At 29.8% G+C, this 16,842-nt stretch overlaps 1 pseudogene; it reads right to left on the bottom strand.

Annotated features, from left to right (window-relative positions):
* Positions 1 to 16,842, bottom strand: part of LOC132948413 (uncharacterized) — a 225,651-nt pseudogene that overhangs the window by 126,892 nt on the left and 81,917 nt on the right.

Below are 16,842 nucleotides of genomic sequence, written 5' to 3'. Positions count from 1 at the left end.
TATAAGCATTTCAAATTCAAATCTTGACAAAATACGGAAAAATCACGAAAATCAGCAAATTATTTTGATTTGAGAATTCATAAAAATTTTTCTTTTTAAATCTAAGATTTTAAAATGTCATACAAGATTATCCATAAGTTTGTCTACCTTTATCAAAAAAAAAATGTCTACAAGAAAGTCAAATTACATTTTTATGAGCGTTTGAAATTCATATTTTTACAACATTTGATATTCACTCGATTTCTCGTGTAACGATTTTCTTATTTTGTTGTAATTAAAAAACGTATGACTGTAGATACTTAAAAATTTCACTGAATGTTTGTATTAGCATTTACTATACACGATAAAATTTTGAAAATAATTTGACTCTTTTTGAGCTGTTTACTTACCCGCCTTTTTTTTATAAATATCGATAAAAAAAATGTTTATAAATCATTCTTCTTGCATATTTCCCTCGGTGTCTCTTCGGTTGCTCTAGAGTAGATGCGCGTGTTTATTATATTATACACGATAAAACAAAATACCCATGCCATTGTAAGGGAGCGAACCGACATGCACGCTTTTGCTATGCACGCCTAACTGAATAGGTGCAAATCCAGACAGTAATTTTTCAAAACTTTTTAGAAATTAAGAAAAACAATTTTAATTTTTAAAGCTATCATGTATTCTTAACAGATTTTATAGCATTTATTATAATATTCTCTTGGAACTTTCTAGTTTTTCACCAAAAAATCGAAAACCAGACGCTCCAAGTACGTTATATTTTCCATACATTTTGTTGGAAGTGTCTCACTCTTGTAAAGATATAATATGTAGATAGGTAATAAATTGTAATTTAATTTCCTTATCAAATATTCTAAACAGGATTTTTGATTTGCACTGACCAATTAAAATATCCTGTGGTTTGCGAGGTCATGCATTTATTGAAAATAAATCTTACTGAAACGTATACCCAATAATTCAATGCTAGCGCAGATAACGCGTAGACATCTCCAGGCTGCGCGGTTAAATATAATAACACGAGACATCGGTTTGATTATATTTTTTTTGCGCATATACTCAATTACATAGGGCATTCAACGAACTTTGAAAAAAACTGTATTTTCAAGATAATTGACTTATAATATAGGTGAACTCGTTTAAAATATTATTGAAAAGAGCACATAGTCGAAGACGTGTTTGTTTCGTGTTTCAAGAATTCCATTAATCTACCGATTGATACAAATTGAGTAGTCACTACGCTGTGATGTACCTTAGTCGGCCAATACATAGAAAGAATTTTTTTTTACACCGTCTTTAATACATTCACGCTGTATATTGCTGTTGAAGAAGAGTATCGGGGTCCGTCCCAACGGATTTCACGAATAGGTCTAATGGATATAGTCGCATATAGAGTAGTTATATATGATATGACGCCGTTTAATATGATTTAATGTTTTCCAGATAATATTTTGAACGTATGGATTTATTTTGTAATTCGGATTGAGACACGCACAGTCACATCCACCTAGTCTAATATATTCCGTAGGTACTCCCGACACAGTCTTAGGGCCAGTTGTACCATCTCCGATTAAAGTTAACAAGTGTTTAATTGGCCGAATTTGCCCGGTTAAATATCTGTCATCAGCTGATTAAGCGTAATCGAAGTTTAACCGTAGACGGTAAAACTGCCCCTTGCATCCTATTAGTTTAATATAGTGTCTAAAATATAATAAAATCCATCACAGTAAGTGTCGAGTGTCAATCTTGTCATTGTGTAAGTGGTTGTGGATGACTGTTGACCTTGAATTATATAATAAACGAGAAGACAGTAGTAAAAATAGTAACCATCGTATCATATTATAATTATTATTTTAATACTTCTATTACAATTTTAACAAATGTTCGTGTTTTCAAAGTGTATACATCTATACGCACCCCCTCCCATAGAATTTCTATTTGTAGTCAACGAAACGAAAACGCGTTACGGTAACAAAAAATAATTGCGTTAAATAATAAATTACTATGGCAACCAAATAAAAGTTATGCACATGAGTTATGTAAAAAAATAAATACATTTCCCTCTAATATTTTAAGAATTACTGAAAAAATTCTACTGTTGACCCACCACAGTTAAGTACGAACCAGATCAACATGTCATTATTCTACTAGCTATAGCTATACACACATTGTTGTAAAATAAATACATTCATCAGAATCTAAAATATATTATACACATAATTACATAAATATATATTATTAAGTATATATTATGCCTAATAAAAGTTTAAAAATACAAATAACTACCATGCGATTTATGTTTTATACAATTCATGTATCATAAATCGTAATTATTATAGGTGCTAACTGTTTAAACATTTTCACTCTCGAAGGAGCCTTCAAAAATATTTGTTTGTCGTTTGAAATAAGTTGATTAACTTTTGAGAAATTTTTTTCTGATATACCGATATAAAATAGTATCTGCTTACAGTTTATTCAATAATCGTAGATTGCGACAACAATTGATAAAGATAATGAACGTCGATAATCGACAAGCTAATGGTAACTGAATGACGTGTATTACAGTAAAGTGTAACTTTCAACAAGAAAAATGCAAAATTATGTAAAAAAATTATAGGTTAAAAATGAATAAAATGCACCAAAAATACCAAAATAACGACCGTAAAGCGATAAATTCCCTAAAAATGCAAAATTAAAATTGTACGATTAAATTCACTATATTCCATTAATCAAATTTCTGTAAAGACGAGCGTCGGAAAAAAGTATGCAAATACATCGTGTTCCGGGCCCTAATTATAACATATTGTTATTATGTTATCGATATCTTTCATTTTGCGTGAAATAATTATACCTATTTACTACCTATTACAAATTTACAATAATAACATGTTACGCGGCGTGTAATAATTATTATTATCTTGGTTCACAATTAATTACAAATGGTTACCGTTATTATGCAGGATCGCGTGTTTCCGATCGTTTCGAATACACAGTTTACACCCTACCTACGTTATAATAATATTATTCAGACAACATAAACACATTGTCTATGGCCGTCCAAAAACGTACAAGACTATTACGATGTAGTTTTATAATATTTACATCGTATACCATGGTATGAAAACAACAATAGCAACACCCCGTTACACGCAGTGATTGTAACCGCGGAGCTGTTCGGGAAACGCGTTTGGAACATAACTATCATCATAATAGTTATGATGTACAGGATGGTTCGACGAGTAGGCTCAACTCCGGTTTTCCATTTAATATTGCATTTTTGAATTCTTCAATATACTCAGAGACCATACTTTTGAATACTCACGATTCTCTTAAACTACTTACGGAGTGCCCTGTGGCGATATGAAACCTCTGGTTTTAAAACGAGAACCCCGCCACTGTTTAACTGTAATTTATTTACTGGATGTTTTTTTTTTTGAAAATGTCGATTTCCTTAGTTCGAAATTCTAACGAGTAGTTTCTCAATTATTAAAACGTCTATACCAACGATAATAGTTATTAAAAAGTGTTGGTTTACGAAAGTATAAAATATAATAATATTTATGTAATATTGAATTCAATATTTATTATACTGAGACCATTTTTACATAACTTTAATATAGATGTTGATAGATTAATATCAATTACTAAAATGTTCAAATCCCCAAAGCCCCGATAGGTAGCCAGGTAGGTAGTAGGTACCTTCCTAACTCATTTGTCATGGACCTATTATCCTTACTACACATCAATTAATAAATAACTCGAAAACTACTTGTCTGGATTTTGATTTTGTTATGTTATCATTTTTCGGAAAAATTATCCGCTAAATAATTTACAGTAGAAAAAGGAGATTTTAATTTAAAAAAAAAACATAAGGTCGTACTCCATGGGGGCCACTCCTTAAGTAGGTAATACAAGGAGTACAACAAATCTCAAGAATTTCAAAATGCCATCTTAAAGTATATTTAAAAATTCTAAAAACCAGATTTTGAATTACTGCATTATGAAAAAATAAAAAGGGGGTGATCATAATAAATTAATCACTCTGTGTGTGTTGCGAGCGGGAGTGTTATATTGTATTATGTCGAATGAACCGTATAGGTAAAAGGTACAACGTGGGAAGCTCGTGAGGGTTCTCGCGCTTTGGACGTGTGCACATCATCGTATACCTACTGTAAATTATTATTCGCCGAAACCCTCTTTTTAGCACCCCCTCGCCATTACAATAGAGGAGTAAAAGTGAATACCACTCACCCACACGCTTACGTAATATAGAGTTACGATACAAAGGTAGGTATACAGAAACTATTAAATACATGACGCTTATAAGATATTTTAGGTCCATGTGTGGCGATAAACCCTTTCTGCAGAGTGATTAGGTATATACATAGTGGTGCGAGCATACTCACCCTGATTTTTTACCATACTTAATTTATTCGAATTCTGATTTTTGGCATTTTTAAGTACCTATACCTATACACTCAGGGTCCATATTATTTTCCATTATTTAGATTTTATATGTCACATTGAAGGAGTGTACTGTGGTGGTACAAAATTAATTTTTTCCATATGACAATTACCATGTTTTTTATTAATTGTTAAATAGATACATTTTTCGAAAATGTTGACGTACCTATCAAAACCAAAATTCAAATGAGTAGTTTTTGAGTTATTGAACTATATTGTATGCTAAATAAAATTGGTCGTCCAAGATAATAGGCTTGGGAGAGAAAATATGCTTGATTCCTACGGAAGATGATTTGAAAATGATGATAGTCAATAATAATCTTTCAATATTATTTAATATTTTTAAAAATTTTAATTTTAATACTAAATGTAATATTAAGCCTATTTTATATTTTTGTAGAACCATCTTTAAGTACTTAGTGTATACATTTTAATAACTCAAAAACTACTTATTAGAATTTTCATTAAACACCAAATTATTAAATAAATCGTTTTCTTAACAATTCACAGAAAAAAAGGTTGGTTAGAAAAAGTTTGCATACGACACTCTTTAAATGGTTTAAATATCTAAATAATTAAAAATATAATCCTTATGTCGTATACTTGGAAATTTAAAAAATCAGAATTTAAACGAATTCATTATTAAAGCAAAATAGGGGGGGGGGGATCATGCTTGGTGGATCTCCTTTATAATAATACAAATCGGTGCTGTCATCGTCTTTTTATGTCACGCTCGCCAAACGACGGTTCACCTATAAATAACTAACTAAACTTACTACGAGGTTAAGTGTTATTAATTATTATGAACAATATTATATACATAACATATATTATGTCACCAGAGCACAAAGTAAAGAACACAAATTTAGCTGGCCAAAAGTACTGTTTGTAAAAATTCAAAAAGTTTTACAGTTTTTTAAAGCCATTGATTTTAAATTAATTAATAATAATATAGTATACGTGTTGTAGTGCTGTTTGAATATACAATTTACACTATTTTAATTTAGCCTGATCTTTTCAAACATTCATGCTAATATGAATATAATCAATTAAATTAATAAATATTATTAAGTTTTTAATTTTAGACCCTATACAATTATTATATTATTGTCCTTGATATAATCACGATTTTCTATAATTATTATTGTTTTTTGTATTTTTATGACTATTTGCTCTAATATATTCTCAAAATTTACCTCTACCTATTTAATGGTTTTCGAACTTTTGTAATTTATATTTGAACTTAAATGTACCCCTACTCAAGTTGCAACAACTGTAATTTACAAAAAATATTTACGTTCAATTAATAGAAGTACTAACTATCGTATAAATATAACGGTTTTGGTATTTTTTCAATAATTTATTTCTCTCGATGATTTGGTAAAGTGTGACACCTCGTCCAGAGATATCGAAGGTAACGGACAAACACCAAACTCGTGTCTGATGCATAGTTGTGGCAAAGACGCAAAGTAACATATTTATCAACAAGTAAATATAATATTGTTCGTCGTCCTCAATTGACACAACAGCAAATATTATATTTCTCGGGTCGTTTTGACTTCCGTCAACATCAGGTAAAGTCACTCTCACGCTGTCTCCAACATTCTATGCGAGAAACTTATGGATAGGACATTGGGTTGAAACTCATTGTTAATTGATAGCTGTACACTAATTGTACATTTGTATTAACGTAAACCGAATTATAATATTGTATAAGTATTTAACAAAAATTAATGAAATTCAACAATTTAACGCATTACTCGTGAAAAATATTCTTGCGATGATAGTATAAATTTTAGATTGATTTACATTCTATAAAGGACAACACTTTTGAACAATTTAGGATTATCATAATATATTTTAAAGATTTTGTGTATTTGTCTCTATTCAGTCCTAATCCATCACCAACTGACAATAAAATACAACACCTATAATCCATATAATATGTTAGTGACTTTGTGTACTATAATTTTGTGTGAGGATAAATTATTATATACCCTCTACGTAGTTTTGTTGTTGAATTTTTTCAACATTTCTCCCTTTAAGCGTTGTTATTCCTTCTAGAAATAAAATCTTTGAGCCCTTCGGGTCAGACTAATACATTTTATCTTTAATATAATTTCGTCGCCGAATAGCTGAGTAGGTGTACCCACCGCATAATATAAATACGGATTAGATGGGTTGTCGCGATGGAACACCACAAAGTATGATGACGTATGCATATTATATGGGTGGTATAGGTATGTGGTTTATACGGTTTACTATAAAACGTTTTTGACTTTCTGAAGTTTATCCTCATTTTTTTCTGATCCGAGACTGTTGATCTCGTATTAATCTAATACGTTCTGCTTTTTTAGTATAGTTATACATATATGGTAAATATAAATCGCGATATTCCTTTAAAAGTAATTTTGACGAGTGAATGTATGCACACGCAAAAAATCTGAATGTTTTTTATCCTTTATTTTTTACCTTCATAATAGTTATTTTGATATTATTTTTTTTATTTCAGCGATGAAAACGATTGCAAATATTTAATACGGTTTTTGGCCTTTGATGGGTGCGCTGCAGCTCTTGAATAAAACAAACGAGCATTTTTTTCCCTTCATGCTATCGTATGTATTGGGTTACCTATTTATTAGATACCTATTTTAATACCGATTTTATGTAATATATGGTTTTTCAAATCTACGTATTATATAAAAGTTAATTTTTCTTTCTTCGTCCTCTGTAGATATAAAAACCTATTGGACTGTTTTCAATAAAATGTACATCGACAGAATTCTTGCGAGACTTGGGGAGGGTTTTCAGTTTCGTTTTTCAATCCATCTAGATCTCCCTTTAAGAGAGGGACGGGCTACTGGATACCCACGTACCTTTTTTATCTGGCCTTTGCTACATTTTATTTATTTTCCGTTTTTGTATTAATAATATTATCTATACTCTGGCCTGTTAGATTTTAAATGTTCTAAAAATTGGTATTTTAATAACATTGAGTGGCCCATCACTAACTCTACAGGGTAGTTCACACTTAAATTATGTTTTTTGGATTCACGAAAAACGAATAATTGGACGGTTTTTAAGAGAAAGGGCTTAAGTCAAAAATTGATACTTTTCAGGAGACACAAAAAACATTATAACTTTGTAAATTTTCAATGTTTTTAAATTTTGTATTCATAATCAGTTTTAATATATAGGTGTACATATATATATATAAGTGTTTTGTTATTTTACTATTAAATATATTTTAGTATTTATTTATTTTCTTTAAATTATAATGACTTATGACCTATTGCATACATACCTGTTTGAATTGAGCCCTTTTGCATCATGACTTAAGACCTATTGCATGTAATTTTATAAGACTTATGCCCTTTGTCATTAAAATAAGTTATAATTATTGACTTAGGCCTTTTCTCATAAAAAAAAAAATTCTGTATGACGACTTATTACCATACGCATTCTATTTTATTTCGTAAACCAAGTCCCACATGGCATCTACAGTGGTACCATTCAGCGCGGCTTGAAATTTCACACAGAATTAATGTACAAACTGAAAATGCCCAAAAATGACTTAAGCCCTTTCTCTTAAGAACCGTCCAATTTCTTTGTAGATTAATGGATGTATTAATGTTTATTAGTTCTCATAGGTTACGGATAGTAAAATAATTATTGCGATTGGATATAATTTGAATAATAAACAATATTGAGAATATCAATTCAACTAAAGCGAAACGGAAACGAAGGGATACTTAGGTTAGATTAGGTTATAACAGATAATTGACTTATAATACTATATTATAAGTCGGATCATATCTAACTGACACGTCATATACAAAACAGCAGTTTTTGATTGATTGGCACAACATTGTATTACTATTACTAACCATATTATCTATGGGATTCCGGACGGGATGTAAGAGTTTTAACTTTTAAAGAATAGAACCCACGGATAACATGCAGCTATTATATTATATTATAAGCACAAAGTATATGGCTGAGGCTTATACAGAATCAAAAAATACTCAACTGATGTTGATGATTCGAGGAACGTATACAAACTAATTGAATCATTTATTTTAGGGTGACCTACCCACTATAAATAAATAATATTAAGATCATACGATTTCCTTATTCTATTCTTGCTTACTTGCAGAATTACTACCAAGTTCTCGTAAGATTTAAAATTTAGTAGTATTACCATCCGCCGCTGGGGTATTTCCCATCTCGCTTTCATTTATCCTCGGGCAATACAGCTATATATAGTATAGAATAAAATATATTTAACCAAAAATACAATATTACTATCCACACACGTGGTCCTCCTCCTACCAACAAAAAAAACCTACAAACAAAAAACAAAAACAGCTAATGGCCTTACATGCCAGGCTCAAGCTCAAAAAAAAAAAAAAATTATTACTAACGCAACCACTTTTAATTGGTCGAAAAAAATATATATTATTATAAACGATTTGTCAAATTAGTCTTAAGACTAAATAACAAATCTTCAATTATCAGTTACCATTCAATAATAAGTATAATACACCTCTTTATAGTCGGTTATTTGAAATCAAAGGTAATAAAATGAATAGTTAAACATTTTCAAAATATTTAAGTCGATCAAATTACAAGAAAATGTATAATACTATGCTAATAAACTTACTATTTTGCCGTTATTATCGGAGCTGTGAGATAATTAGATTTATAAGTTTTCGCAGAATATTAATTTTTCCGTACAACTATACTAGGTATTAAAAATCTCCGCAAGGCATTATATAGCTTCTTATTTATGTTAATTTTGTAATAAACTTATGTTAATTAAAACTAAATACAAATTAATCAAAGTGAAATATTAACTCATCATATTATAACTAAACATGAAGATGGTATAAATAATAATAAAACAGTAGACATATTTTTAAATTAGTCAAGCTGTAATATAAAATATATTTTTTGATAAATAAAAATTCAGCACTCGCTTAAAATTACATGACATAAGCTCTCATATAAGCTTATACGCGTTGATATTACTGACAATTGCTTAAAAAAAAAAAAAAAAATCCTAACCATACAATATAAGTATTTTAAAGGGAACGAATAATTATCATTTGAACTTTTATAAAAAAAAAAAAACAAAGAACTGCTACCTACACATAAAAATTAAAACACAAAAACATTGGCCTTTCAAAACATTGTATTCCATAGTAGTAGGTATACGGTAAACCTAATGGCTCATAATATACATTTTTAAACATTAAACACGATTTCCACCTGAGCTTGATTAAATTGTCGTATCCTTATTATTTAATAATGATATTAAAACTGGAAATTACGAAAAATACAACTTACACCCGCCAGATTGTATTATATGCATGCTACACCTACGTTAATAATATAATAAAACAACCCTAGTTAAATATTGCATTGCAATGTTTTTTCCTGTTTAAGTGAATACTTAAATAATAGTATTAGGGGAACCTGGGTTAGATATGGGTAATTTGACGTTCAAATCCAATTACACAGCATCACGTATTATTATTTAATGCATAGCTTCGAGTTTACAAAAACCTCAACTCATGATAACATAAATAATAATTCATTTTAATGGTATATCATAAAAATAACAAATAAATATTTTACTTTGTTATCAAAAAAAAAAAAAAACTAAAAATCATAATTTGATCCCTAGCCCCACACTCACGCTGGTGTGGAGTGGAATATGAATAATATTATGTTTATACTTTTAAACATGTAAATTTAAATAAATGTACATGGATAATTTTACATGTCTGCAATTTATAGACCCATGCAAAAACCACTGGACCGTTTTCAATAAAACGACCGAGATATTTTCAAAATCCAATCCCGATAGGCGATAGTGTTTTGTTTACTGACAAAATATAGATTTCGACAAAAAAGTAGAAATTAAAATATATAATTAATTAGTAAACTACTATAAATATTACAGCACTAGCGTAGTAACACGTAATTATTAAACCAGCTAGCATATAGTTTCAAATTTACAACTACAATAATTATGCAAGTAGGTACGTCACTTACCCTGCACCGAGATGTCCCGATCAAGCTGAGGCCAGGAACCTATAAAAATAATAATACAACTGTACTACGCACATAATATAATATAGAAATATATTTAAGAGTTAAATAGTTATTAAGTCCTTAAGACCCTTTATATTATTATAACCAAATTATTACCAAAAACAAAAAAAAATATTATGTATTAAAGTATAAAGATAATGGTCCCTGTCACCGAAGCTATGATGATCAATAAAAAAAAAATCATATAATTTTTAGACAATATTCTTTTAACGATAAATTTGTTGCACGGCGTAATGTATAGGCAATATAGGTACAATACATCTGCGTCGAAGATACGTTACAATAAAATTCAATATTAATGTGGACAGTATTGGTCAATAATAATACTATGTGCCCTATCAGTTATTAAGTCTGTTTCTCAGTTTGGAGTCTTGGTAAGTATTATTATACATATATGTATAACTATGTAATATGTATACGTAATTGATAGCAGTCTATAATATAATATATAAAAATGAACGTTCGTTTGTCCGTAATTAACTCAAAAACGACTGGACCGTTATCAATAAAAGTTATATAAATAGAATCCTCGAGACTTGTAGGGAGTTTATAGGTTTTTTCAACCCCTATAGGTAGTAAAATGGTACCTCACGCGTGAGTTTATTTTTTGGCTCACGAAAAAAGAATATTGTTTTGTTTATTTATAGCGTGCAATTGGTTACATAGTATAATATTATTATTATTGGAGTACCTACCTAAAGACTTAAACATTCTCTTACAAATATATTTTAATAAGCTATTGTATTTATTTATAATTGTCATTCAGCTTTATACGTTAATGAGTGAATCCAATTAATAAAGATTGATACATTGAGTAAAAACAATATTTTTTGAACCCACGACCAACCCCTGCAACCCCCCTGTCTGCTGTTTTGTGGTTTCTCAAAATAATATTGAAAACAATTTGAATAGATTTTCAGTATTTAACAGGAAAAACAATGCATGAAAAGTGTGTGATCTCATGAACTCATTGAATATTACACTTATTTGTATGTATCATTTCACTTTGTTGCAACGAAAAACAAAATAAAATTATAAAAAATGAACGAGAAACGAGTGTAAAATATGTCCATCAACGATTAAATAAACATATTTTATTATGGTAACGTTCTCAATATCCATACTATATAAGGGCTAATAAATATTATATTCGACATCAATAAACGATACGCAAACGTTGAGCTTAAAAAAATGTCCGTACCAAGTTATTGTGTGTGTCTTGCCGCTTCTCCATTCTATCGCAAGGGGAGCCTAAAAGTAGACTTGTAAAAGTAGCATATTGTTATGAATAATTTCTATACCAATATATGAACTTTAACTTTAAACAAATTGCGTTAAATATTGTTTATATCTCATACGTACAGTTTATGACTACGAAAAGTTATACAACAAAATTTTACTTATAATAATATAATATAGATACTAACATGATTTGTCTTGGGTAATCTAAATCAAAATATTCATTCTCATTCTCGTTAATTATTTAATACGATACAGTATGGCAGCTAATAGATTTTTACAGCACGAATGCGTATTTTAAATAAATAATATTCACTATACCTGGTCGTATACGATCATTAGTCGTAGGTATACGATTAAGAGTCGTACACGATCATGAGTCGTACACAATTATATCTTGTTATAGTTTTTAACAGTGTTGGGAATAGATAACTAAAAACGTATCTTATTAGATTTATATCAATATAATGACATAATATTTATAATAACAACGAATTGAGCCTTTGAAATACAGTTCTATGAAGTTAATTTTAATTTATTTTTATAATGGATGGGGAAATAAACTTATACCTAATTAATTTTAATATGCTTATTATGGAGGAGTGCGTCGTCTTGGCACCCATAAATCGTCAAAACCCCCCCCTAACATATCTCATTGTTTTGTATCCGATTTCACCCATTTGTACTCTCCTTAAAAAAATGTGTACCCCTCTTCCTTTTACGCAAAACCAAATCCCCCGTCCGAGTGCTGTAACGACGTCGTCTTAGCACCCGGAACCACCAGAAGCCAACCGATCGATTCCGCACCGATCTCAATTTTTTGTGCCCATTTGAACCCTCCCTAAAAATGTTTGTACCCCTCTCCCTTTTACGCAAAACCAAATCCCCCGTCCGGGTGCTGTAACGACGTCGTACTGGCACATAGCGTCTTTATTGGATACGCAGTGCTTGGTGTTTTTCAAAATCAATGTTTTTCGTTTTACCTAAATGTAATAACTCATCGATGGTAGTCATATAACAATATACTTATTACTCGTTTACAATAGTAATATAATGTAATTCCCAACACTGGTTTTTAACCTATCCCAATGGCCTGGTTAACACTTTTGAATGATGTGTTGAAAAAATTACCTATACTATTCCGAGGAAAAATATTTATTGAAAAAAACCAAAACCGTTCTCTCTCCAATCCGAATCCAATATTTTTATGGACATTATCAAGATATTAAATTTGAAGTAATAAACCTTTAAACGAAAAACAAGCGCAAAAAGATTATTTCAAAGTAATAATAATCAATAAAACAGAAGTTTGAATTATGGCAAACGCCGAAAATGCCACTCATTAAACATTTTTGTTCACCGTATTAGTTAAACTTAGTTTAAATTGAATTTGTCCGTTAACTCAATTTAGAGTAATTTGCAACGAATTCAAAATTAGTTTAGATTGATAATTTGATAATAACTGTAGCCATGCCGTATACTTAAAACCGTTAAGAAAAATATTCGTAGTTGGGAGCTTACAATTTTCTCAAAAAAATCTTTAGTTGATACTCGTATACTGCTATACCTAATATAATTTTTAACATTATTACACAAATTAATGCATTTAGCCTTTAGATAAATAAAATTATTTAAGACTTTCCGTAGTTTTACATGGAAGGGTTGTTTGATAAAAACAGACTAATAATTATATACTTAGACGTATAGACTGTAAATTTGTTTGATTTAAAAACTTTAAATAATAACTATATTAATAATTTAATTTGTAACATATTTTATACAATAATTTATTATGGTAGTGTAGAAAACTCATATTTTTATTAGTTTTATTTTACATTTTTCAGCATATTAATTACTGTAATTACATTACAAAAGTATAAACTTATAATATTAATAATAAAAATTCGTTTTATAAAAAACAAAAAACTGATTGGTTCTTACAGAAAAAAAATCAAACGGAAACTTATTCACAGGCATCTGTGCAACTTTTAATAAAACAAAAATATGAAAACTGGTAAAACTAGTGAAAAGCTAACAGTTAGGAAATAGTCTAAAGAAAATATGTCGAACGTTCCGTCTCATACTTAACAAGCGTTTGATCTGTTAAATTGCTTTTACAGGATTTTTTAAATACAGACAAGTTAAATCAAACGTAAACATTATTTGACGATAAAGAATATGAGGGGTGGACATTCCAGAACGTACTGTTGCCATAAAGTTGATTTTCCAGGAAGAGCAGTTTTTGTTTTTGTAAAATATTATCTCCTATAATAGTGATACTGTGTAAATAAGTACGTTTTGGATGATTTATACATTTGTGAACCGATATTTTTCATGAAACAGATGATTAAAGTTTAATTCTGATAGCGCCCAATCGACTTCCCCGCCTTTTTTTTCTATAAGAATCGACGCGCATCTCGATTTTGTATATTTTGGCAATAGTACGTTTTAGAATGTCACCCCTCATATTGTCGAGCCACTTGTTGAAAATGTTGGGTAATTCATTAAAAAAAATTAATTTTAAATCGAATTCCCAATTAATTATAGCTCTAAAAAAATCCCGGTCATACCAATCAACATAACATTGTTCTTAAGATTTTTTTAACGTCAAAATGTATTTTTTAATTCCATATTTAGAAAACGTAGCTGATGGATAACCAAATATCGACGACGGATGAATTAATCGTTATAATATATTGTGTACCATCAATATTTTATAAATATTTAAAACTATAGTTAAAAATAGTGTATGCACGTAAAGTGGTAGCCTACAAATTCGTAATACTGATTGACTGTTTGATGTCAAAAAAAAAATGAACTTGTACATAAAATTTTATTTTTGCGGTCAAACAATTTTATTTACGTTTTGTATGATAAGTATAAATGAGGTCGAGTATTTTTTTTTAAGTCGGAGGCTTGAGAGAATAGAAACCCGCACACTTACCGATACTCCGTATGCATTATTTGACTTATAAAAAATCTCTATAAACCTTCTATGTATAGTAGTAGTTTGTCCAATAATTTTATAATTATTTTAATTTTTTTTTTTTTTTTTTTTATTGGGTAACCCGCGGCAACATAGGCCATTGGGTGTGGGGAGGGGCACTGTAGGTTTTTATATTTGGAAGGTTTGGTAGGTTTTATATTTGGGTAGGTTGGTACACGTGTGTGTTGTGTTTGGCAGAATTTCTAATGGTGGCACCCGTAGGTTTCTGCCGTGCCCCGGGGTGGGGGGGATGGCGGCACTTGTTCTCCGGACAACCGTGACTTGCACGGAGAAAAATGCCGCCCAGTGGTCGAGGATCGAACTCGGACCGGCTGTGCCGAATCCGTCGCGTTAGACCACTCGGCCACCCTCGTCCCCCCCTATTTTAATTATAAAAATAAATAGTGTAGTGGCAGCCTACGAATTCTTATAACAACCGTTAGACGTAGATTAAAAATTATCTTGTAAATAATTTTTATTAATTCTGTAGCTATACTTACAGGTCTACTTAGTTTGTGTATAATAACGGTATAAACGAGGTTGAGTATTTTTTTAAGTTGGAGGTCTTAGGGGGATAGAATCCACCCACTCTCCGATACTCCTGTCTGTATGCATTATTTGACTTATAAAAAACCTTTAATATTTTTTTTTATGTTTAATATACATAAATTATATATGTGTAACAGAGCTTTAGACATTCGAGCAAACCATTAATGTACGTTTAATTGTAATTGTAATCTATTCATTTAAATTATATTATGTTTTTTGTTTATTTAAGCCATCTTATATTATAAAATATGTATACGTACTACGTATGTTTTTACTTGTGTGTCAAACTGAATAATATGATGTTAAATAAATATCAAAATAATAATATGAAACAAAAAACAACATAAACATACCTCTCATATTGCAGCGATAGAGATTTTAAAAATGCTAGTTTTATCATTAAAAACATAGTTTTTATTACATTTCAATAGAGTAGTAATTGTATTGATTTTACTATAAGAATTTTTATCTCGTTATATTATTTAATATGGATAACAGAAAAAATTCAAAAATCTTTTAGGGGTAGTTGGCCCAGTTAGAATTATATTTTGAATTACTTTTTATAACGTAATATATTGGAATAAATATATCTCCAAACAAAATATGCAAATTATAATCTAGTACTAAATGTAATTTTTATAAATTAATTCTGAAACACCTTAACAGTTAAGAAAAATGTTTAATATGAATTATTCGAGAAAAAAAAACCCTTAAAATATTATATAAAATATAATACTAACACCTGGTTATATAAAATTAGTAAAAGCAAAACAGACTTTTAAGTTTTAAATCATTCAATTATAATATTTATTAGCAATGAGTTTCTCATTTTAAATTGTGTTATTATTATTATAGGTATAATCGCCGAGAACATTAATAATTAATAATTAATTATGTACCCAAATTATAAAATGCCTGTTCAAGCTAAGGGGATACAAATCATAATAATAGTATTATTAGTTATTTATATATTAATATATATTAGGTGCGCATGTATGGCGTATGCAAGGTAATTCCACCCTGATTTTTTTATTAATAATAAGGCGTATGTTTGGAATGTTCCATAAACTGGATTTCGATAAAATATATTCATTTACCTACTAAAAGGGGTGGCTTACATTCTCGGTTAATCGTTCGCCGTCTGTGGATAATTGTATGCAGTTATGGGGTGAGTTGTCAGCCGAGCGAACTTACGGTGGTAAAACGTAAGTAACGAGGTATACATAAATAACCATATATAACCCGCGTGGTGTAATGATTATAAAATTATTATAACGTTAAAACCGTCGACGTGACATTTTTTCATGGTAAAATGTGACAACAATTACTGCGGCTGAGTGCAGAGGGGGGGGGGGGGGGGGGGGTTGAGTTGCGTGTTGTTACACGTCGCACATAATGACGGCGGCGATGAATGGGCAGTGGAGGCGGAAAATTTAGGGGTGGTGGTATATAAAATCGACACGGAAAGACACACGAGATACGTC

This window comes from Metopolophium dirhodum, chromosome 7 (assembly GCF_019925205.1).
Source record: "Metopolophium dirhodum isolate CAU chromosome 7, ASM1992520v1, whole genome shotgun sequence".
Taxonomy (NCBI): Eukaryota; Metazoa; Arthropoda; class Insecta; order Hemiptera; family Aphididae; genus Metopolophium; species Metopolophium dirhodum.
This window is presented reverse-complemented; position numbering and strand designations above follow the sequence as displayed.